Source organism: Maylandia zebra, linkage group LG15 (assembly GCF_041146795.1).
Source record: "Maylandia zebra isolate NMK-2024a linkage group LG15, Mzebra_GT3a, whole genome shotgun sequence".
Lineage (NCBI taxonomy): Eukaryota > Metazoa > Chordata > Actinopteri > Cichliformes > Cichlidae > Maylandia > Maylandia zebra.
The window spans coordinates 31,211,323-31,234,532 of NC_135181.1; the positions used below are offsets into that span (position 1 = coordinate 31,211,323).

Below are 23,210 nucleotides of genomic sequence, written 5' to 3' on the forward strand. Positions count from 1 at the left end.
AGAATCCAGAGCATTTGATAAGGACGCGGAGGTGTACCTTTCGCGTTACTATGACATGCCTCGGGCCGTGACAAATCGCCAGTATGTTACGCGTTGGGAATGATAATGCTCTGTAGGTATGAAACTACCCAGCATAACAATAGACCTTCTGTTTACGTTAGATACAACTTCTTTTGCCACTAAGCTGCTGAACAGCTAGCAAATCTAGCAAATCATCTGCTGATGTAGTCATTCAATCAGTCAGATTAAAAGATAAATTCAAATTCTAACAGTTGTTGCTCAGTATAATTTGGTGAACATTAATGTACTCTTGATAGCCCACCCAAGTACAGCCTGTGTTGGAATCACTGAAGTCAGCATTATTTGACAGAGGAAGGCATTCATTTTCTATGAATAATTCAGCTGTCATGACATGAGCAGAGCGGGGTGAGGGCATTGAATAAGAAACAAAGAGTTGAAGTTCTTCTGACATGACTTGAAACAGAATCTCTAGCAAAAATAGGCTAGAGCTCCAGCAGATTAAAGACTTCCACATTTGCTCAGGCACCTAATTTCCATAAAAATGTATGATGAGGCACTTGAGTATTACAATATATGGAGCTGTTTAGTTTTATTAAGTAAATTGATGAAAAAATTAGATTTCTCAGTCTAAGTGGATATAATAACCTACAGTATTACTTTAAAAGTCTGTGCTGCTCCCAGCTTAGCTTTAAAACAGAATAATTGGACAGTAGAAAATACTTCTAAACTCTTCCATCTTGCAATACCATAATAAACAGATTGGTGTGTGGTAAGGCCAGTTCAACCTCACTGTGGATTTGTCAAGGCAAATACTCTGACACACTCATTTTTACCTCATCAAGTACTACACTGAGGCCAAGGCAGTCAGCTGCAGAGAAGACATTAAATCTCTGTGCATTAACACTAACAAGGCCAGAACAGACACATTACCCTGTGGACTAAAAGTATCTCGCTACTGGCTCGAGTAGGAGATAAGGCCAAGAAAAAGAAATACATTTAACCTACATTCAGACAAACTCTAATAAACAACTCCCCTCCAACCTTTAAACAGTCGTGTGTTATACATAGTAAAATACATTTAATGACTGGAGTCCTCTTTTGGGGCTGTTCTCTCGATTATGCTGTGAGCAGCTATTGATTTCAGGTTGTCTTCTGCCTCATTAGACCATGGCAGAGCACTGCCCTGCAAGCTAAAAGAAGGTCCATAAATAAGCTGACTACACAAGATCTTTTGTAAAATTGTTAAGCTTTTATGGTTACTGTGAAACAATAAAGCCAAAAAAGGACAGGTACATTTGATGGCCTGAGAATGAATGAAGCACCAAAGGTTTGAGGTTTGTCAGGGTTCCAAGTTGCACTGAATTAGTCCTAACTGAGTCATTATACCTATTACCATTTCATTATGCCGGTAGCCTATGTATGAGGCAGAGGCTTGGGAAAGGAGAAACCAGAGTCAAAGCCACAAACAAGATCAAAATGATCCCTCTGAGGGTGTGTTGCAATTGATCTGCTTTCAACTCCAGAAATGCTGGGAAAAAGATGCAAACCTTGCTCACCACACAGCCAAAGACCAGTGGCCCTGGCTGCTCCTGAGTGTTTGATCACTTAATTAAAACACTAGTACAGCTGCAGGAAATGTAAAAGAATAAATGATGTCTATTTCATGGGAAACTCTTTGAATGATCAGAGGAGCAGACAAACAAACCCTTCTAACAGGTTTCACTTCTCTTGGCAAGGTTGATTGGCAGGTATAATCTATCAGTCCTGTCCCATCTCCTATCTTCATTTGAGGGTTTTTCTTTTTTTGGTTATTGTTTTTTGGTTATTGTTGGAATAATTGTCACAATTGTTCTGTTATTACAGCAATAAAGTCACTAAGCTAATTTCTACAACTCTTTCCAATATCTACGTGGTATAGCCCATCAACTTTATCTCTCTTTCATCACTATAGCTGCACATCCTTTCCAACTTGATCTCTCCATCTATCCAAGACAAGTCCTGAACTTCTTCTTCAGTGTCCAGCCTCGCTATAAACCTTTTCTTTTGCCTTTGCCATACACCTAGCCTTGCAGTACTCAGTATTTAATTTCTTCTTCACTTTCTTTACTTTTTCATTTCCTACTCCTTCCTTTGAATAGTCTCCTGCACTTTGCGTTGTCTTCATTCCTCTGTTGAGATGATACTGCAAACACCTTGACAGTTTCACTTCAGCTGTACTTTCCCAGTCACCAGGTAACTCTCCCCTACCACCGAGAGCCTATGTCAACTCTTTCCTCAACTCAACACATTCTTCCTTCCTCAACTTCCACCATTTATTCCTTTCTCTCCCTAACGCCATACCCACCCAACACCTCATCATTTCTGGTCCCTTCACCTACATGTCCATTAAAGCTCCAATCATCACCCTCTGTCTATTGGAGAAACTATCTACAACTTCCTCCAACTTCCTCCAGAAATCTTATTTCTCTTCCAACTGACATCCAATGTCATTTCTTTCATTTGATATATGTAACTTCCTTCTCTCCATAATCTCAACCAGCTCTCTCTCTTTACCAGTCATAGTTCCAAATTTAAAGACCCTGCTTGTCATGGTCCCTGTGCCTCACCAGCTGATTCTGTATTAGGCAACATGTTTTCTGTCTCTCTCTCTCTCTCTCTCTCTCTCTCTCTCTCTCTCTCTCCCTCCCTCCTCTGCCGGGGCGATGCTCATTATGGGCTCCCGCCCCTGGCCCACGCACCTGCTGCCGATCGGGATAATCACAAGGCCGATTTAAGACAGCAGCACTGTGTCACTCGTCGCTGGATCGTTGAGTTATCAGCATCTATCCCGGACCTTTCCCTGCCTGCCTGTCATCCCGTGGACGAGTGAGTGGATGGTGTTTCCCCAGTGTGGGGAGTGAAGAGAGAGAGCCTTTGGAGGACGTCAGATTCCCGTCTTTTCCCTCACATACCCCGGAACCCTGGACCCCCCTCCCCTCCCTCCAGCACTTTGTAAATAGCATCACCTGGTGTCGTTGTGTAAATAAAATCTGTAAATCCTGTAAGGAGTCCCGGTCTGCGCCTGAGTCCGTTAACTGAAACCTGACAGAACGATCCAGCCATCATGGACTCAGCAGGTCGGGACCCAGCCGCTCAGGACCCTGTTGCTCAGGCACTCATCGCTCAGGGAGCTGCTCTGGCTCGACATGAGCAAATGCTCGAGCGGCTCCACCACGAAATGGCGGCGCTTACGCAGGCGGTCGCTCGCTTAACACCTCTGGAGAGTGATCCCCGGCCGGCGGCTCCCGCCCCCCAGGAGCCTGCGCCTGCCGCTGCGAGCGCACCTCCGGCACCTCTGCCACCCTCGGACGGACCCCTGCCCACGCCGGAACCTTTTACGGGTGAGTCGGACAAGTGTGCTGGTTTTCTGGCTCAATGTACTCTTGTGTTCCGTGAGCAGCGGCGCTTCCATAACAACGACGGTGCCAAAATAACCTTTTTTGTCCAGTTGCTGCGGGACCGGGCTTTAAAGTGGGCTCAGGTCGTGCTTAGCTCGGATCCCGGGATTGCCTATGCTGATTTCCTGTCTAAATTCCAGACCGTGTTCAATAAAGGCTCAGGCGCTGAAGTCGCCGCGCTTCGTCTGCTGAACTACAAACAAGGGAAGCGGAGCATGTCTGACTATTCTATTGATTTTTGGATTTTGGCTGAAGAGACAGGCTGGGGCCCGGAGGCCTTACGGAGTGCACTGCTCAATAATGTTCGTGAAGAGGTGAAAGATGAACTCATTATGCGAGATCTCCCCCACTCTCTCACCGAGTTAATGGCTTTATGTATTAAGGTGGATGACCGGCTGCGAGCTCGTCGTCTGCCGCGGCACTACAATTCCCAGGAGGCCACGGGGCAGTGGAGGGCTGGCTCCACCTCGGAGCCCAGCTCTTCCCGGCAGGCAGAGAGCGCAGACGGAGGAGAGCAACCCATGCAGATTGGAGGCTCGCATCTCTCCGCCGCGGAACGCCAGCGCCGTATCTCTGCCGGTGAGTGCCTCTATTGCGGCCACAAGGGACATGTGGTCGCCTCTTGCCCATCTCGAGCAAAAGGTCGCGCCCACCAGTGACGGTAGGAGTGCTGGTGGGCGGTCTCAGCCAAGACAAATCTCCTCCACGGTTAATGCTGTCTGCCCAGCTCACGGTCAACACCAAAGGTCATGCTCTCTCCGTTTTGATAGATTCAGGGGCGGAACAGAATTTTATTGACTCTGAGTTAGCAGACCGCCTTCAGCTAGGGCAGGAACCTCTTCCCCACACTTTGCATGTCACTGCTTTGTCCGGCCAGCGCCTACCTGACATTACTCATGTCACTGAGCCCGTTATTCTTACTCTGTCTGGCAACCATACTGAGGAAATATGTTTTTTTGTGTTTAAGGCCACTCGGACGCCGCTCGTTCTCGGGCACCCCTGGCTTCGTCAACACAACCCGTGCATTAATTGGCTTACGGGACGCATTACGGGGTGGGGAGAGGAATGCCATATGACCTGCCTTAAATCCGCCTCACCGCCTCACACACCAGCCTCCCTCGCCAAGTCGACCGCGCCCTCCGATTTGTCCGGAGTGCCCCCTGTTTATCATGATCTCGCCGAAGTGTTTCGCAAGGACCGGGCCCAGTCGTTGCCTCCTCACCGACCGTACGATTGCGCTATCGACTTACTCCCTGGCGCGCCATTGCCTACTAGTCGTCTCTACAGCATCTCTCTACCGGAGCGAGAGGCTATGGAGTCATACATCTCAGAGTCCCTCGCCGCCGGCTTGATCCGCGCATCCTCATCGCCCGTAGCAGCAGGGTTTTTCTTCGTCGAGAAAAAAGACAAGTCTCTCCGCCCGTGCATCGACTACCGTGGATTAAATAACATAACCATCAAAAACAAATATCCACTCCCACTTCTGACCTCTGCTTTTGAGCTGCTCCAGGGGGCGACAGTTTTCAGCAAATTGGACTTGAGGAGCGCATATCACTTAGTTCGGATCCGAGAGGGCGACGAGTGGAAGACCGCCTTCAATACTCACCTTGGACACTTTGAATACTTGGTTATGCCGTTCGGCCTCTCTAATGCTCCTGCAGTTTTTCAAGCACTCGTTAATGATGTTTTGAGGGATTTCATCAACAGGTTCGTCTTCGTCTACCTCGACAACATCCTGATCTTCTCCAAATCACTGTCAGAGCATGAGACCCACGTCAGACAGGTCCTGCAACGCCTGCTGGAAAATCGGTTGTTCGTAAAAGGTGAGAAATGTGTCTTCCACGTGTCCACAGTTGCCTTCTTAGGCTACGTCATCGAGCAGGGAGACCTACGTCCTGACCCAGCTAAGGTGAAAGCCGTGGTGGAGTGGCCTGAACCCCCCAACCGACGGCAGCTGCAGCGGTTCCTCGGCTTCGCTAACTTCTATAGGAGGTTCATCCGGGACTATAGCAAGGTAGCTCTGCCTTTAACACAATTGACCTCTCCCAAGGTTCCTTTTCAGTGGAACGATGCTGCCCAATCAGCCTTCCTGGAGCTGAAAGAGCGATTCGCCTCAGCACCCATTCTGGTCCAGCCCGACCTAACCCTGCAGTTTGTGGTGGAGGTGGACGCATCTGACACGGGAGTAGGAGCGGTCCTCTCGCAACAGAGGGATGGTAAGCTCCACCCGTGTGCCTTTTTCTCCCGTCGTCTCACCCCCGCAGAACGCAACTACGACATTGGCGATCGGGAACTTCTTGCCATCAAGCTCGCCTTGGAGGAGTGGAGGCACTGGCTGGAGGGCACTGCCCAACCGTTCATCGTTTGGACAGACCATAGGAATCTGGCATATCTGCAAACCGCAAAGAGGCTTAACGCCAGACAAGCAAGGTGGGGTCTGTTTTTTACACGGTTCCACTTTTCAATCACTTACAGGCCAGGATCCCGCAACGTCAAGCCGGACGCCCTGTCTCGACAGTTCTCCACCTCCGAAGACCCGGCGGACCCTGCTCCCATCCTCCCGGCCACCTGTGTGGTGGGGGCTGTCTCCTGGGAGATCGAGTTGGCCATTCGCGAGGCTCAGAGAGCCGAACCGGATCCAGGAGGCGGCCCTGCGGGGCGCCTGTTCGTTCCCCAACCTGTCAGGTCTCAGGTATTACAATGGGCACACACAGCCCGTTTCTCCTGTCACCCAGGAATACACCGCACAATTACTTTCCTGCAGCGCTACTTTTGGTGGCCCACCCTGAGCCGGGACGCCAAAGAATACGTCTCCGCGTGTACAACCTGCGCTCGAAACAAGACCCCAAACCAGCCACCCTCGGGTCCGCTTCATCCCTTACCCACGCCTACCAGACCATGGTCCCATGTTTCTCTGGATTTTGTGACCGGCCTCCCGCCATCTGCAGGTAATACTCACGATCATTGACCGCTTTTCTAAGGCGGCTCACTTTGTTGCTCTGCCCAAGCTGCCTACAGCATTGGAGACTGCTCGCCTGCTCACCACCCATGTCTTTCACCTGCACGGCATTCCAGATGACATCGTGTCTGACCGGGGTCCTCAATTCACGTCCCGTGTGTGGAGGGAGTTCTGCACCTCATTGGGATCTAAGGTCAGTCTCTCCTCTGGTTATCATCCGCAGAGCAATGGCCAGTCCGAACGGGCGAACCAGGAGTTGGAGGCGGCCCTGCGCTGCGTCGTCTCTTCCAACCAGGCCGTCTGGAGCGAGGAACTGCCCTGGATCGAGTACGCCCACAACAGCATGACCTCCTCCGCCACGGGCCGGTCCCCTTTCGAAGCTTCTCTGGGGTTCCAGCCACCTCTTTTTCCCTCCATCGAAGGCGAACACTATGTGCCATCCGTCCGGGCGCATCTGCGTAGGTGTCGTCGGGTGTGGAAGGCCACCCGGGCTGCGTTGTTACGCACCAAGGACCGCAACAAACGCTTCGCTGACCGCCGCCGGTCCTCCGCTCCCGCCTATACTGTTGGGCAGAAGGTATGGCTTTCCACACGCTTCGTTCCCATCCGGGCGGAATCCAGGAAGCTCTCTCCTGCCTATATCGGCCCGTTCGAGATCTCGGCTTTGGTTAACCCTGTGTCTGTTAAGCTCAAGCTGCCTCGCAACATGAAGATACACGATGTCTTCCATGTGTCTCAGGTTAAACCTCTCCGGTCCAGTCCTCTGTGCCCGCCTTCCCGGCCCCCTCCTCCTCCCCGGCTCGTGGACGGTCTGCCGGCTTACTCGATCACCCGTATCATGGATTCTCGGCGGCGGGGGCGTGGCTTCCAGTACCTGGTGGATTGGGAGGGCTATGGCTTGGAGGAGCGGTCCTGGGTCCCTCGGGCGGCCATCCTGGACCGGCGCCTGCTGCGGGCGTTCCATCGTCTGCATCCGGATAAGCCTGGTGGGTCGCCGGGGGGCTCCCGTTGAGGGGGGGGGGGGGGGGGGTACTGTCATGGTCCCTGTGCCTCACCAGCTGATTCTGTATTAGGCAACATGTTTTCTCTCTCTCTCTCTCTCTCTCTCTCTCTCTCTCTCTCTCTCTCCCTCCCTCCCTCCCTCCTCTGCCGGGGCGATGCTCATTATGGGCTCCCGCCCCTGGCCCACGCACCTGCTGCCAATCGGGATAATCACAAGGCCGATTTAAGACAGCAGCACTGTGTCACTCGTCGCTGGATCGTTGAGTTATCAGCATCTATCCCGGACCTTTCCCTGCCTGCCTGTCATCCCGTGGACGAGTGAGTGGATGGTGTTTCCCCAGTGTGGGGAGTGAAGAGAGAGAGCCTTTGGAGGACGTCAGATTCCCGTCTTTTCCCTCACATACCCCGGAACCCTGGACCCCCCTCCCCTCCCTCCAGCACTTTGTAAATAGCATCACCTGGTGTCGTTGTGTAAATAAAATCTGTAAATCCTGTAAGGAGTCCCGGTCTGCGCCTGAGTCCGTTAACTGAAACCTGACACTGCTCTCACCTCCACATTGCCTTTCCTTCTGTCTCACTGCCTTCTAACATGCCTTCCCTTTCTTCTCCTTTGTCTTTGACCAACAGTGGCATGGTTTCCACTGCTGGTTTAACAGCATCGCACTGATTGGAACGCCTGAACTCAATGATTTGAATGGGTGAGTGAATACTTTTGGTAATATAGTGTATAAAAGTAACAAAGCTGGTGGACACTGGTGACCCAAATAAACTAATTGTCTGCTGACCCTTGGCGTGACACAAGAACGTCTACTCTGTCAAGCGCCAGAGTCTTGTGATACAGGATCCGTACTTACATGGAACCATTTTAACCAACAAAGTATTATATAGTAATTTTCTTTTATTTATTCAGAACTGCCATTCAAACTGATATGCAAACTCTGCACAAGTAAGCACTACTCCAGCAACAGCTCTTTGTAAGTTCATGTAAGCTGCAAGCTGGTCTCACCCTGGACTTATTCCAGTGCATTGCATTGGCCACTGTCAATGTTATTCAGCTCCAACACAATGACTAAAAGCACCAAGAGTTTATATGCTGTCTAAGATATCCCAGATCTTAACATAGATTGTTATGATGCTATCTGCTTGAGCTGTGAGTGTATGGTGTATGGTGAGACTGTCCAGGGTAAACTACCTAGCAGCGAGGCTAAAAGCTGGAAGTCTGTACGTATCTGAATGGAGAACTCACTTTAGGGAAGTGAATTTTATTCTTTTTTATTCCCCCCCCAAAAAAACTGTACATGAGTAGAAAGAACACTCTTTCTATTTTCTTCTTTTTTTATCTACACAGTTTGCATATGTTCATTGGAAGAAGCTACAGCTGACAAATGTTAGTGCTTTTTTGTGAGCTGAAGAAGGCCTACAAAAGAGTCAAATATGAAGGCGAAAATGTCTTATGATAAATGTATTATTTTTCTAGAAGATAAAAGCATGCCTTTATTGATTTTCCATGTTTCTAATAATTTGGCTGCCTTACAGCACATTTTAGTCTCTAAAAGTCTTTACATTTCCCTACTCTCTGTTTGGTCGCTATGCAGAGCTGCCAGAGAAAGACTGAGCTAAATTCCTGTGATCTTAAAAGGAAACGAGGGAAATTAATGGCTAGCCCTTCACTGCCTGCACTTTATGATTGATAACAGCAGAAGGAGGGTGGTGGGTGATTTCAACAGTATGGCAAATTTTGAATTCCAGCTCCTTCAGAATCAGGGTAAATTTGTGCTGACAGGTGATAATTTAAACACACTGGAACAGCTGGTTCTGAGTAACAGGGCATCTGTATGCGCGTGTGCATGTGCGCTACATTCAGCTGGCTCCATGCACGCTTGTATGAAGACTGGTTGTCATATTTCCTTTGAATGAATTCCATTCGTTCACAACATTTAACTTCATGCTTATGCAGGTGTGTTGGTCTCAGAAGCCAAGAAACTCTTTTTTACAGAACACTGCCTGCTCAATCCACAGCTCTAGAGATATAATTTTCCTTTGTTTTCTCCCTTATCAAATGTCTCCCTTCTTATACAAACCTGCAGAACTTTCTGTGACTTCAGACTAACAAGGAGTTTCATTTCAGCACTCTTGTAGGACATTTTTATAAATATATCCTGTCTAGAAAGTGCTTCTGTTGACTTGCATTCTTATATAATTCAGTTGCAGTGACTTTGTTGGGACCACACTCATTCTTCCCTAAAAGAGTCAACAGTATTTCTCACTGAATGTATCTGGATCTTCTTGATGAGTCTTTAGTTTCACAGACTATGCAATAAACTTTGTAACACATATACATTTAGATGTGTGTCACTGAGATGGATAACCATTGCGCTCTACTCTTTTATTCCTTCATGTATGCATGTATGTAAATGGCTGCGTAATGTACCATCACAAATATGTAAATTATAGTGCTTGTGTGTAATCTCCCAGAATCCAGGAAATCTTTTGAACACTTTTACACTGCCTGACAACATACTGTATATCAAAAATGGACATAGCACAGCATGAATAGGTTGGTCAAATGCAATATTGTACATTTACTCATGTACTTTACTAATATATAGCAGTGTTTTGGATGGAAATTCTGCACTTCATTCATTGTACTTGCTTGAAAGCTTTAGTTGCTTCCTGTTTTCCTGCACTTGTCAACATCCACCAGGTCAGTAAAAAACACTTAGCAAGCATAGTTTCAGAAACTAGAAGATAGCACCTTCCAAATCTGTTCTTTTGTTATTCAGATAAATGTTCTATATAAAGAAGTCAATTAGATGGGAATTATATTATTATCTGGCACATGCAACACAAATGGTTCCTAACATTTCCCACATGCCCATGTTTATTTGGGACCTATAAATCTACTTGTGACTTATGAATGCAATTTTTCAAGAAGGAATGCACCCAGCATCACAAAGAGTCAGCTGAGACATGACTAATGTTGAACCAACCTAGAACAGCTGAACCACACAAAACAACCTTTAAATATTACAGGGTCAACAAAGTTTTAATAGAAGAGTTAGACATTGCCCTCCATTTGATTTGTGGGTTTTGGTGTATATTTACGTTGTTTACACATGCCAGCAGTCTTAATTTGGTGATATTTCAGAGTAGAGCTGTCACTTCATCTCAGAATAAGCCTATAAAGCACTGAAGGTGCTGACACATGAAAAGAGATATGAGTGGTGGGATTAATCATGTGCCACAGAATGTGTATAAGGAGGGACGTACCTCAGCTAAGCTGCAGGAAATATGATGCAGGGAGAAAGAGGAAAGATGGGGCACACTGATTGATGAGTGTGGTGTGGATTTAGTTCTCTGCCTACCTACACTCAACTCCACCCCCACCCACCTGAGGTTGGTTTAAAGTAACAGCATGTGCCATGAGAAGCAGCAGCAGGTTCCATCAGCCATCTAAGCAACACAGGTGGACAGGAAAAAGTCAAAAGCCAAGGTCAGGCAGGGAAGTATTCAAGTTTGCGGCTGTGTTCATAAGAACAGAGATGATAGTAGACTAATATAATGTTCAGCCAGTATATAAAAACACCTAATACCACCTAATATTGCGTATAATGTGTAATCAGAAGCTAGGATGGTGGTAGTGGATCGTTTAAGACCTGTATGTTGTAGCTTGGGACCTCTATGGATCAAGTTTTTCATGCACATCCCACAGGTGCACAGTAAGACTGGAAGTGGGAAGTCTGGAGACCAGGTTGTGTTCCTTGAGCAGTTTTTGCAGTATGACAATGTGCATTTTCCTATACAGGGAGACTACAGCCATGGGAGTGTGTTACCTTTGGTGTTATGTGTTAAAACGCCACATTCTTCTCACTAAAAATTGCATTTCTGTATTGATTTAATGTTTATTAAAACATTATATGAGCTAAAACATAGGAAAACTAAGTAACTGGTCCTTCTCCTGCTATTACAGCCTCTCTGGACATCTGCCAAATCTTTGCCAAATCAAACATGCAAATAATCAAGATTCAGAGCTTTCGTAATGACAGTGGGATACAAATGATTTGAGCCGTACTATTAACATACTGGAAAGAGTTAGTGAAGCTATAAGCAGAGCGGTGATAATCAATGAGCGGCATTATGACTCCATGCTGAGAAGGAGCAGTGCAGATGTGTTCAAGGGATGGTGGATTGGACTGTGGCACTGACAAAAGACATGAAAACAGATTTTTCACATTTTAAGCTTTTTAAAACAGCACAATGATGTTGAACTTGGCCCATGCTGTTAGTCATATTACCTACAATGGTGTGAAAAAGCGTTGGCCCTCTTCCTGATTTCCTATTTTTTGAATGTTTGTCACACTTAAACATTTCAGATTATCAAACAAATTGAAATGTAAGACAAAGACAATACAATTACATTTCTAAATGAAGGTGTTTATTATTAAGAGGAAAAATTTTATATTTCATCTTCCTTTGCAGAGCTTGTTCAATAATGTGTTTAATGTTGATACTTGGAGATTTAAAAATCTGATATATTAGCTAATCTAACTTCCCTAGCATTTGTTATATGTAGTTATTGGAGTTATATGGAGTTACTAAGAAAAACTGACAATACCGTTTAAAAAAAAATTAAGTCATGGATTATTCGAATCCACTCTGTTTGGATCAGCTGGTTGTTGAGTTTGTGACATTCCAAACACGCAATGTCAACAAGTGCAACGTGCCCTCTGGTGGATAAACTATGTGACACCAACACTCATATCATGGTTGGAGGGTGTTTCGTCCATCTCTATTTCACTTTTGTTCATTTGGATTTATCAGCTGTTATAAATGCCAATAATTTGACATCAGTTAAAGATGAGCCATCATCCAGGCAAGTCAAACTACAATTGTGGTAACATAGAGTAGTCACACAGACAATACCACAGTACATGTACATGTAGAGTGCCAACAACACATTAGCAGCAAATCCTTTCATTATAAAATGCTTTAACACAGAGCCAGTGGAATTCTAACTCGTTCAGCAAGTTTCTATTTGCATTCTAATAGCAAGAGGTGACAGTTTGTTTCTGGACTTGTAGTTAGCACAAATCCATCTTCACACAAAAACTGTAGCCCAGTAATGTTTTGTAAATTTCTATAATTTTTTATAATAAACCAAAGAATGGTGCATGTGGTAGGTGTATTTCTGGTAGTGTGCTGGATGATTAATGATTGTCATGGTTCTGGGCCTTTGACCCAGCATTTGGAGTTTATGTTTTTGGTGACTATTATGTCTTATTATTATGTCTGGTTTAAGGTTAATTTCATTAGTTTTTATTCTGTGTCTCTGACCTAGATTCCCCTTGTGTTTTTGTCCTCTGTACCCTCTCTGTGTTTGTGTCCTTGTGTCTTGTTTCCCTTTTCTGTTCCCGTGTTTCTGTTGTCAAGCTCGCGTGTCTTTGTCTGGTTATCACTGTGTATATAACTTCCTGTCTTACTTTGAAGGTACCTCGTCTCATGTCATGTTCAGTTTTGCTTCCCCTGTCTCATCGTGTCTGATTAGCCTCGGCTGTGTTTCCCTCCTGTTTCTCATCCCCTCATGATTCCTTGTGTATTTAAGCCCTCTGTTTCCCTCTGTCCGGTGTCGCGATCTCCCTCATGGTTGTGTTTCTCCTGGTTTAGTCTGTATTATTTCCTGTCTAGCAATAAATCAATGTCTTTTGAGTTAAAGTCCTGTCTGCGAGTCTGCGTTCGGGTACAACCCACCTGCTTCTCACAGCTAGTTTATGACAAATGACATCTTTGGAAAATATTAAACTATGATTTATCTCATTCTCTTGTTGTACCTCGCCTGGTGTGAAGCTACACTTATAGGACATGTCATAAATTTGAGTTTATAAATGTATTTATTTCTAAATATGAATTAAATGCATTTCAGAATACTGACTGTGCAGTACATAAATAAGATCACTGAGTGTGTTTATGTGTTATACTTCTTAAAAGAGGAACACAGGTAACGCAGGTAACACATCTCCATTGCATTTAAACCCAGAAAGTTTCTCTATTCACTCAGCATGGATGAGAGGAGTGATGTGATGTGAGAAGGAGAGCTCATACATACCCTCTATTCCTCATGACTGCCAGAGCGGGTGTATTGCACCTGGATACTGCTTTATGTACTCACGTTGCTGCAGTATCTAAAATGGAGAAACTGAAATTCACTCTTCACCAAATGGACAATCACTAATTTCTATTCCAGCACACAAAATGGTAAAAATATCCTCCCGCCATCTGTCTTGAATTACAAACCATCACATCATGGAAATGTGTAAGCAAACTCAGCTCCTGAGCCCAGGGAGAGGTTCATCTACTTTCTAGTTTGCATGACAAATGGGAAGCTATGCTTGGCATGCAGTTGGGAGACCGTGTGCATAGTTCAAATATACTCACAGAATGAAATAAAACACAACTCGTGGGTTTAAAATTGCTCCCCCCTTCAAGATAATTAAAAAAGCAGCCCAAAGGATTTTAATATTTCAAAGGCAGAAAACAGGTGATGTAAACATGACCACCACGGTAAGCATGTCTGTTATACCCAGCGCATAAATGTCTGTATGTCAGCGCTGATTATTCAAACCCTGTTTAAAATGTGACACGTGTGTTGTCCAAAAACATTTCCTCTAAATTTGTAAAGTTACTGATTTAAAACATATATTTTCGAATTTTTAGTTGCATGTCAAACATATGATAGACTCTTGAGCATATTTATATAGCTAAATCCACAATGGTATAATCACGCTGAATAAAAGATGCCCAAGCACCAATGCACTCTAATGCAAGCCTCTGAACTGTATGTTGATAAGTACATGAAGCGTACCTCTACCTCTATAGCTGAAAGCGGTTTGCATCCACACTCTGAGGGTCTGCTGAATTGTTTTTAATATGGCACTTTTTAACAAACTGCAGATGATGAAATCCTATTTATTGGAGAAAGCGTCCTTCAGCTACTGTTGCTCATACTTACTGAGTTCCCTAGCTACTTCTTTACTATGTCAGTAAACCTTTTGAAAAGGAAGGTGTTGTAGATTTAAAGAAACATCTTAATTGAACCAAAGGCAAAAAATTGTAATGAATTTTATGTGACTGTTCATATTAAATCCAACAACAAGTGAAAATCCAAAACCGGCTCCAACCCTTTGTATTAATGATCTCCCGCTCTCTCTGTCTCTCTCTCTCTGTGTGTGTGTGTGTGTGTGTGTGTGTGTGGGTGTGTGTGTGCGTGCATGCGCTCACAGAAGGAAGGTCACAGCAGGAGCTTTTCTCAAAAGCATCTCCAATCAGTTTTTTTTTTACAAGAAGTGTATTCTTTGCAATACTTTATAAATATGAAATTTTAAGATTTTGAGTTCATGCACATTGTGAAACCAGAATCTAAATATTTGTGTCACAATGATCTCTATAAAAGCATGTTGTTTATGGGGATAATGTGACAAATCTATTGTGGGCCCTAATAATGATCAATGGTAAGTGAAGAGGAAGCTTGAACCCTAACTCTGGACATTTTCATGACAAGTGACAGCGCAGACATGTGCTAACAAGAGAACATGTTTTTCATCATAAAGACTGTGATATGAAGCATCGTTAAAGTGTGACTTCAGAAGTACAATTCACTCTTTTACTAACACATTGTAGATAAGTTTATTGCTGGACAACACAGCTAACAGCCTCACACACTCTTTAGATTTTTGAAGTATTGTGTGTAAAGGTTTTAGTCTATCAAACCTTACCCTTTTCTCCCCAGTATCACAACAGTATGACTCCCAAAGTACGGCTCAGTAAACGAACAAGGACTCTAAAGTCAGAACAGAAAGATACAGTTGGAAGATGATTGATTGCGTTTTTTATGATGTGTAGTAAACTACACCCTCTTCTTCTTCTCTTTGTTGTTGTTCTTTGTGTGTGTGTGTGTGTGTGTGTGTGTGTGTGTGTGTGTGTGTGTGTGTGTGTGTGTGTGTGTGTGTGTGTGTGTGTGTGTGTGTATGCCTTAGAAGTCAAATAATACATTAGCCATACTTAAAAAAACATCTGAATTTCATTTAGAACTGAGATTCTAAGTTGCAAGCAGAAATCTTATGCACAGCCAGGAGCATGTTTCCCCACTTTCACAATGCTAAGGTGTCAAATCCACAACCCCCAACAGATGGTTTGTTACACATGGGCGAGAAGAGCAAGCTTTACTTACATAGCCTCACAAACGATAGATTTTTAAAGTTTTTGGGTACAATGACTTAGCCACAGATGTAACTTCTACTTTTGATAAAGATCACTCCACCTGCATATTTCTTAAGAAATTAAGCATCTTTATTAAGCTCTTATTTATAAATGTCTACACAATAATAGACACTGTGTGCTCTGTGACATTATAGTCTTCTGCTTCTGCTTCCATTGGTTTGCATTTTAATCTCCCAACCTTTCAGGTTGTTATGAACGACTTATATTTCTAACATTTTGTGATGTAAAAAGTTTTTATTTTCTGTGTGATGGAATGAGTTAAGACACGAGTTATTTAAACAATTACAAATTATAAAAAGCACACAATCCCGTCGCACAACATCAACATTTATTTATATACAAAAAAATAATGCTTTTTTACAGAAAAGAATTGTAACTTCATATTTTATTTTTTTTAATTTTATTTTTGTATATAAATAAATGTTGATGTTGTGCGACGGGATTGTGTGCTTCAATTTTACTTATAATGTGCAAAATCACTACAACAGACAACTCAAGGCAATGCCGTCCTCAGTAAGGATCTTGTTAGACAGTGTTTCTAAGATTTTTATGCCCCGTTACAATAACCTCAGTTTTATCTGAACTTAGAAGCAGAAAATTAAACCTCATGTATCTAAGACATCCCGGCAGTCAAGACGAATGACTTTAATGAAATTTTCATGCTATTTAAATAAATTGTGTATGCTCCACTTATGTAGGTTAACAAATGCCTTCTGTGATAAGCTGCAACACATTAAAGATCACAATTAACGTGCTGCATGTTTCAGCATCAGGCCTGGTTCAAGATTCTGGTAGTTTATGGGTAACAACCTCAAATTATTCATTTTAACATTATTAACAATGTGTTGGTTTGTAAACTGTTCCATCCAGTGATGGAGGTTTTTACAGCAAAGAGATTGATTTCTTTACAGCCACCATGTCAGTGGTAACCCATCCAGGGTTTGGAGTGGAGCTGGATTTTGAAAATAATATCAAAATTTTGAAATGAACTCTAATGCATTGAATTAGGCCTTGCAGATTTCCTGTGGTTTTCCAGTGTGTTGATCCAAATAGGCAAAAATCATTAAAAAGGAAAGAGATGGGTGTAGATCCAAACCATACCCCTAATATGACAATGGTTTGCTGGAGACAATGGATGTTAAGATGTTAAAGACTAAGACTAAGTCAACTATGCAAGAAAAAAAAGACATTTATGCAAAACCAGAATAGAAAATGTTTTAAAAATATAACATTTTGGTGTGGATATATACGACATTCTCTCAGTAGCTTTTTTTCTGATTGTACACTCTTCAATAATGATATTAGCCAATATCAGAGAGGCCTGTTGAATCTCAGACATGACCTTATGCTCTTGATGAACACTTTGGCCTTTTTGTTGGACAACCACTCATGTCAGAGCAGGAAGTCAACTGAATTTTCCTCCATTTGTAAGATTTTTTGTAAGGCCTTCATGACCATAGCTTGGTGGAGTACGCACTCCATGGAAATTTTTTTCTAACCTTTTCCAGTTTGGAAGTCGTGACTTTGATTAATGAATGATGCACTTCTGTAGACGTAGAACACAACAGAAGACCAATGTTTGGGCTCTTTAAATAGATCAAAACCATATTTAATTTTGAATCATTTTTCTCAGTAAATTAATGCAGTAGTATTATGCTTTTGTAGTATTTGTTTAATAATGTTCTTCTCTAGATTTAGGAAATTTATGCAATTTCTGTCAGATTGTATGGAATTTCTGTTGGTACTTTGGTGAGTGGTTGCTGCTTGTAAAGTGCTTTATAAATAAAACTGGCTTGGCCCACTACATCTCAGTGTTGCTACATGAAATTAATTGATACATTTACTGACTGAAAAAGAAATATTATATAGAAAATTTCAAATATCTGGATCAAAAGGTAGGAATATGTATTTCATATTTGTTGGTATACTTATTATAATATATCAACGTAATATATCAGTTAAATGTCAATATTTTATTTTATTTTATTTTATTTATTTCCTTGTCCCATTCATTACTTTAGCAATCAGAATTCTTGCCAGGAAAAGACGACCAACTGATTTATTTTTTCACATTTTATATTATTATTATTAATTTATTTATTTTACTTTATTTTAAGTTATTGAAAAAATAAAAGGGAAAAATAAAGTTTTTCAAGCACCTGTGTACACCTGTGTGCATGAGCGTGCTTGAGTTCAAAAGGTTTATCCATGTAACGAGGGTGTAGGGAGCCATAGCCCCGCCCCCCATGGCATGAAGCAGACATGGAGGAGACCCAGGCCAGGACATCCACAGGCCCCCAGAGTGCAAAAGCCCAAGTAGGACCACCAGAGAGGCAACAGCGCCACCTTCCTGGAAAGAGCTGAGGAGAGCCCCAGACGTGAAATGAACACTATATAACCATTCACACTCCCCAAACATACTCTATACTCCCAGGTCCAGGTATCACGGCCCCCAATGGGACAATCAACCCCCAGACTCAGGGGGTGTTACTCTTTTCCCTGGGATGGAGGCAAGCAGACTGCCCCCACCCACAGGGAGGCCCAGTGTCCCAGACCACAGCCAGGCTGCCAACTCCTCACAGACCCCTGCCCAGATGGTGTACAGAGAATGTGGGTGTGAAGAAAATGTAAGTATTTCTGAGAATCCAATTAAAAGGTTCTAAAGGAATATTTTTTTAATACATCAACAGCGAATGATAACTGATAATAAATAAGGACATTATTATTGTGGACAATTTATATTCTTAAATACTGATATCACGGTCTGCTTCAATAATCCAGTGCTAGTACTACTGCCACAAGAACAGCCACTGTGTAGAGCAACATTACTATAAGATCCACAAACAAAGGAAAGAGGCAAAAAGTAAATGGCCTGTATTTGTATAGCGCTTTACTAGTCCCTAAGGACCCCAAAGCGCTTTACATATCCAGTCATCCACCCATTCACACACTGGTGATGGCAAGCTACGTTGTAACCACAGCCACCCTGGGGTGCACTGACAGAGGCGAGGCTGCCGGACACTGGCGCCACCGGGCCCTCTGACCACCACCAGTAGGCAACGGGTGAAGTGTCTTGCCCAAGGACACAACGACCGAGACTGTCCAAGCCGGGGCTCAAACCGGCAACCTTCCGATTACAAGGCGAACTCCCAACTCTTGAGCCACGAAAGTCTGCCTTTAAGGAAAAGAAATTAAATTTCTGTCACAAAAAATTATCCACAGTCAACTTCTCTCTCTTTTCTGCTTAAAATTAGATATGTTATCCCATGCAGGGCTCCTTAGTACAGCAAAACTGATTTGTTAGCACATATGACGTAACATATGACATAGCAACCATACGATGCGTAGTGGTTCTCCTTGCCTAAAACGGGGCCAGGAGGCAGAGCAGGACATGGTTGCTAGGATCTGTTCCGATTATAACGCTGAAGGCTAACCCAGGAGGTCGGGGGCGCCAAAAAAAAAAAAAAAAAAGAAACATGCAAAAGAATAACTGTATGGAGAGGAAGTTCAGTAAATCACACATTACTATGTCACACATATAGCAGTGAAGCCCTTCTGCATCACTGCCACAGTGAGCAGATTGCAGAAGCTGCAGACCCTGACTCAGACTCTGACAATCATGACCATACTTACAAATTGTGGTGGAAAGATTGTGTTTGCCGAGCCTTGTGGGACAAATATTAATTTAATTTATCCAAATATGAACAAGAGTAGATTCATTTTAATTATTTAAATGAGACAGCTCTGTGTGCAGCAGATTGTTCTGCTGGTGAATCTGCGGCATCTTACACCTACTCTCTAATTACTAACAGCAGTGTTGTACATGGATGAAACAGAACAGAGCTGGGAGGGAGCAGGATTCCCTGTGGCCGGAACACAATGTGAGTCAAAAGGAGATAACGTATTTTTCACACTCTGATGCTATGTTGATATCTAGCTTTCTCTCTGGCCCATCTGTCTCTTTCCCAACTCTCTTTGTCTCTCTCCATCTTAAACTCCCCAAGCTGAAATTTGATTAAAACTGGTACACTTTAACTTGTTGGATAATTTTACTTCATTAAAATATAGCATAGGCATTTCTTTCACCCACTGATGAGATCTGGGAATGTGGTTGCTTTGACAAAAAAAATGGTGCATAGAGCAGGTTTCAATTGCCGTTTCAAACTGCATGAAAAAAGGTCACTCGTAATGACAGTATGACAAAAAAGTATCATCTTTCATTTGATTGCTAGAAGACTCAAAAAGACCTGAAAGGTGAAATATTTCATCCGCATTCCAAATGAGTGGTTAAGCTGGCAGAAATAAATGCCACATGCCAATCCCAAAAACTGTAGTTCCTCTAATGGCCACTTGAGGCTAGCTTTAAAATGGAGTCAGTCTGCATAGAGTCCCATGTTTAAATAGTAGGCTTTACAACAGAAATTAAAATATTTACAGTATCTTATAAATAGGCATCCTCTACCCATAGAAAGCAGGGCTGCTTTAGTTAGCATCTATCTTGTATCCTAATAAGATAGTTTCTTGTATCTTCTAATATAAGCCACTGTAGCCTAAAGCTGTCTGCTTGGTATAATCATGGCTTATTCCACTCACAGCATTGGTACTGTTGGTGCCTTTTAGAAGATTTTGGATCTTTATGCATCCCAACTGTCCTTTTTTTTTTTTTTTTTCTTTTGCCTGAACCGTTTGGTTCTTTAGCCATTAGAATTATTGTCTCAAGGCCAAGAAAGATGCCCAACTGATTTACTTTACCAATTGGATCATCACGGCCTTGCCGTATTGGTCCATTTGATTGACCTTTGTTATTATTATTTATTTATTTATGTTACTTTATTTTCAGTTGTTACAGACATGACAGACATGACTGGGGGATAGGAAAGGGAGAAAGAAAGAAAGAAAGAAAGAAAGAAAGAAAGAAAGAAAGAAAGAAAGAAAGAAAGAAAGAAAGAAAGAAAGAAAGAAAGAAAAACAGAGGGGAAGAGGGACCAGTCCCTCTAGGCATATCAGATTGGAAAAAAGTTGGATCAGAGCATCCATAATTATTTAAGAAGATAGTATTATCAAAGCAGATAGAAATACTAAACCTCTGCCATAGAAGAGAGTCTAAGAACTCAAATCTGAATGCTCTGATGCTCTGAATAAAAGTACAAAGTTTCATTGTCACTGATTATACAGCACCATGCATGAAGGACACAGCGGTTAAAAGATATAAAGTTGTACATCGTGAGAAAATGGGAACATTGAATAGTTTTATCACTGCACTATTGGAAAGTATCTGCAAGCACCACTCCTCACTCTCAATGCTTGCTTACTTTTAAAGCATAAAATAAGAAGACGAAATGCATCCCTGCTATTATGAGAACAAGCATTAGCAAGATTAATTTGACAAACACATTTCCCAGCTTTACAATAGTATTTTAATGCATAAAGTATCATTCAAAGGAACCTATAGGGCTGATGAGGCTGTTGCATAATGATAAAAGGTTCCCACTGGTGAAATGGAATACTTTATTGCACACAATAACATCAAGTATCAGAGAAACTATCCTGACAATGTGGGTTAGAAAAGTGTAATTTGCTTCACACTAAATGGACATGAGCTGGTGCGCTAGATTAGTGTTACCTGGTAAAATGAAACACAAAAAACATTTCTACATACTCTGAGTTTTCTTTGTTATGTCTGGTCCCCCTAGTATTTTTTAATACCCCGACGAATTCAAGTGATGTATCTAATACTTGGCGGATTATACTCAGGCAAAACTAACTCTAAGACTACTCCTAAGTGGTCGACTAACAACCTTGTGGAAGTTAAGAGGTTAAATCTACCTTATATGAATAATATACTTATTCAACCACCTACAATATGACTCTGCACAGTGATTGGTAGTTCTGGAGTATGTAACAAAGCTGTGTCCCATGTGTGAGGTTTTTTGTGCACTTCTGTTTGGCTATCATTTTGGTGAACTCTACGCACCACACCTGGGTGCTGAGGTTTTGGAAAACAGCATGGTTTTGGTCCTGAATAAGCATTTGTATGTGGTGTCCACATGTGGAAGTTGTGAGAGAAACCAGTCTCTCTGTGTACAAAAAATGTAGTATTGGTTGTTGTAGTCATTCTTTGGATGTAAAGGAACTTGGTAGATGTGAAGATCTGACCCAGGTTAACAAGATCATTATGGACAGACTGCTGAATTAAAGCATTTACAAAGACACACTCCTAACTGGTAAGAGTGGGTTGGGGAATGTCTGTAACTAGACTGACCCATAGTATATTCTCTACTCAAAGACTTCAGGGATCTGGAGATAACATCTTGGTGCCATTGTCAGAAAGACACCTTCAGAAGCATTGTGCATGTCTATACTTCAGTGGTTGGAGCTGTTTTAGCAGACTGAAAGTATATTGTGCAAGCAGAGTCAGAGTGATTTGGTTCATTGGTGTATACATACATAGTGATAATGCCAGCAGGCCAATCTGAAAATATAAAACAATAATAATAACCTCATTAGTCAATCTCTTTCATTTCTAGCAAAGTATTTAGACTTTTTAATATTAGAAACATGATTTTAAGTAAGAAAATTCTGTACCCTGAGTACTTGAAAGTGAATTATAAAGTCAGTTCATTAAAGTTGCCTAAAACAATCCCCTGTGTTAACCTGTTCACAATGTCGCCTGCTACGCTCCTGCTGCTCTTCTGCTTATGGCTGTTAATTAGTTTGGATGTCAAATGATGTCAAATAATTAACAAAGACAAATAGCTTTCGTGTCCACTTGCTCCTATCCCACCTCCACAGCTGTGGAGATCTTGCTCTTCTGTAGCTTGTGTTTATCAGGCTAGAGAAGCCAAACCAAAACTGCTAATGCATTAATTTATAACACAAGCTGGCAAGACAGCAAGACAGCTGCTGAAAGCGAAATACAGGCAGGCTGATCGGGTGAAAAACTGCAGTGTAACCACGTGAGTCCACTATTAGCCCTCTTGCATCAAGTTACTTTGTATGTGCTGATACAGCCTTGGGAAACAAATGTCCTTGTGTGACTGATTGCAATTATTCTTGTGCAAGACTTGCCGGTTTTCATCAAAGCCAGAGCTGTGCAGTGGCTTACACTTTTATTTACTGTCAGTAGGATTGCTTGTATTGTTTACAATAATTTAGGTAGACTGAAAAGCAGGATGGAAACGGGGAAAAGCAGTATCACTTAATTAAGTACATTTTTAAATTTTGGGGGGTAAAAGGCCTTCCAAAGTAACATACTATTGTAATCACATTATATTTGTATGCAAATGCAATAATGACCTATTAGTGTAAAAATGCTTACCGCACATATATTACATGGTATAAAAGACTCGCTTACTTAATCAATATGATCAACTTGGGAACATGCCCCCTTGAAACCCATTTAGGGGAACTGTGGGCAAATCCACACTGCACAGTGTGTGATTTTCCTCTGATTTGTAGACCTCTGCATTTGGGGTGGCTGTAGCTCAGGAGGTAGAGCACGTCACCTACTGATCACA

General features: G+C 42.8%; 1 protein-coding gene across 4 annotated transcripts in view; it reads right to left on the reverse strand.

Moving 5' to 3' along the window:
* The window catches only part of LOC101477610 (heparan sulfate glucosamine 3-O-sulfotransferase 5), a 127,785-nt gene that overhangs the window by 59,458 nt on the left and 45,117 nt on the right, over positions 1-23,210 (reverse strand). For 2 of the 4 annotated variants that reach the window (XM_004566218.5, XM_004566217.5), the window contains one exon: positions 13,523-13,598. The exons of the other annotated variants lie outside the window; for them this stretch is intronic. The gene's annotated coding sequence lies outside the window, so the exon portion shown is untranslated. The remainder of the gene's footprint in view (positions 1-13,522; positions 13,599-23,210) is intronic. 4 annotated transcript variants of the gene reach the window in all.